This window comes from Aptenodytes patagonicus, unplaced genomic scaffold, assembly GCF_965638725.1.
Source record: "Aptenodytes patagonicus unplaced genomic scaffold, bAptPat1.pri.cur scaffold_630, whole genome shotgun sequence".
NCBI lineage: Eukaryota > Metazoa > Chordata > Aves > Sphenisciformes > Spheniscidae > Aptenodytes > Aptenodytes patagonicus.
In genome coordinates, this window is record NW_027472524.1 from 156 (window position 1) to 2,500 (window position 2,345).

A 2,345-nucleotide genomic window follows, 5' to 3' on the forward strand; every position below is an offset into this window, starting at 1 on the left:
CGAGCTCCGCCCAGCGGGCGCCCCGGGAGCGGGGAGCTTCGGCGCGCTCCCCGAGTCTCGATTTAGGGGGACGAAGGCCCTTCGCCTCGGCCGACGACGCCGGGCCGCGGGGAACCGCTCCCCGGGCCCGGGGGCCGCCGCGCGCGGGCCTGCGAGCCGCCCCAGCCGCGCCGCTGCGCCCGCCGCCCGCCCAGGGGCGGCGGCCCAGGCGGCGATTGATCGTCAAGCGACGCTCAGACAGGCGTAGCCCCGGGAGGAACCCGGGGCCGCAAGTGCGTTCGAAGTGTCGATGATCAATGTGTCCTGCAATTCACATTAATTCTCGCAGCTAGCTGCGTTCTTCATCGACGCACGAGCCGAGTGATCCACCGCTAAGAGTTGTCTGCTTTTCGGCACCGCCCCGCGCGCGCGGGGGGACCGGGACCGCTCCCCGAGAGCGGCCCCTCTCTGAGGACGGCCCACCGCCCGACCGCCCCACCGCCCCCCTCCGCCCGCGCGGAGGGGGCGCGACGCGGCGCGACGCGGCGGAGAGGCCTCGCCTCGCCTGACCGTACGAGCACACTGAGGAGGAGGGGGGGAGAGGAAGGGGGAACGGAACGGAAAACCCCGAACGGCAAGGGCGGGGAGCCCGCGCTCCCGACCGACCTGGGAAACGCACCTTGCCCTCGCTTCGGAGCCGGCCCAGGCGCCCGGGCTCGGCCCGGGCTCCGCACGGAGGAGGCGGCGGCGCGCACGGCCGCGCCCCGCCTGCCCGCCTCGCTCGGGACACGGAGGCTGCTGCCGCCGACGACGACGGCGACGGGCGGCAGCGGGGCGCCCCGCCGGCCCCGCGCGCGCCTCCGCGACAACCACGCCGCGCTACGACAGCCGCCTAGCCCCAACCCACGGCTCGCCCCGACGGCACCTCCGCGGCTACGCCGCCGCGCCGGAGGCGGCAACCGCCGGAGCCCGAGACGGCGACGCACCGCCCGCGGAACCGCCGGACGGCGCCCGCCGCCGCGCCGCGGCGGCCGCCCTCCCGGCGCCGCCGCCGCCGCTTCTCGCCTCGGCCCCTTCCGCGGGCACGCGCCGGGCGGAAGGCGGACGGCGCTAAGCCGGGGGCGGCGCCCGCTCTCCCCGTTTCCACGCGGAGACGGGGAGTGGGACGCCCCCGACCGCCCGACCGACCGCCCGGCACGGCCGGGAAGGGCGGCGGGGAAGCGACGGGCGGGGCCCGGGCCGGGACAGCCGCGCGGCCGGCGGCGGGCGCCCTCCGGCCGACCGACACGCCGAGCGGCGACGCCGCCGCTCGGACGGGGGGTGCCGCCCTCGCCGGCGGCTAGCGGCGGGACACCGCCGAGCAGCTCGCCGGGGCTGGGAAGGAGCGGAGCGCAGCGCGCCGCGGCGGCCCGGCGGCCGCCCGGCGAGCCCCCGCCGCGGGGACTCGCCGCCCCGGCGGAGAGCCCGCGCTCCCGCCGGGGTCGCCCGTTGCGAGGCAGGCAGGCCGGCCACGGCCGGCTACCCCGCCGCGGTCTCTCCGCCGAGACCGGACCGCGGAGAGGGGGGGGCAGCGGGACCCCCTCCCCGGCACGGCACGGCCGCCCGCGGGACGAGCGCGGGCGGCGGCGTCCGCACGGGGGGCTTCGGGGAGCAACTCCCGCCCCTCGAGGCGCCACCGCCCGGCCGGGGTCGCCCGTTGCGAGGCAGGCAGGCCGGCCACGGCCGGCTACCCCGCCGCGGTCTCTCCGCCGAGACCGGACCGCGGAGAGGGGGGGGCAGCGGGACCCCCTCCCCGGCACGGCACGGCCGCCCGCGGGACGAGCGCGGGCGGCGGCGTCCGCACGGGGGGCTTCGGGGAGCAACTCCCGCCCCTCGAGGCGCCACCGCCCGGCCGAACCCGCGGGCCGCGCCGAGCCGCCCGCGTCTTTAAACCTCCGCCCGGCTCCGCGGCCTTCGGCCCCCGGGCTCGCCGAGGGAGGGCCGCGGAAGCGCGGACGCTAGGTACCTGGCCCTGGGGCGAGGGAAACGACCTGCAGGCCCCGCGGGGGTGCCTCCCCCGCTGCCGCCCTCGGGGGAGCGTCCGCCCGCGGGGGCGCGCCCGACATCCGCCGCCATCACCTCGGCCTCCTTCCCGGGGCCCGGGGTTTCCCTCAGTAGCCCGGCGCTGCGCCCGGGAGGAGAGCCGTGGCTCGGGCCGCCCGCTGGCGCGGGGCGCGACCCGGCGGGGGCCTCGCCCGCCGAAGCCGGCGGCGGCGGCGCCCGTCCGCGCCTCCGGCTCCCCCGCAGGGGAGGGGAGGCGAGGCGGGGGTGCCGCCGCGCCGCACGGCGCCGCGCGCCAGCCCGGAACGCCCGGAGGCCTCGCCCTG

General features: G+C 81.0%; 1 non-coding gene across 1 annotated transcript; it reads right to left on the reverse strand.

Annotated features, from left to right (window-relative positions):
- Positions 1–227: 227 nt before the first annotated feature.
- Positions 228–380, reverse strand: LOC143174036 (5.8S ribosomal RNA). Its single transcript, XR_012997894.1, has one exon. It is a non-coding gene; the product is annotated as a 5.8S ribosomal RNA (ribosomal RNA).
- Positions 381–2,345: the final 1,965 nt, after the last annotated feature.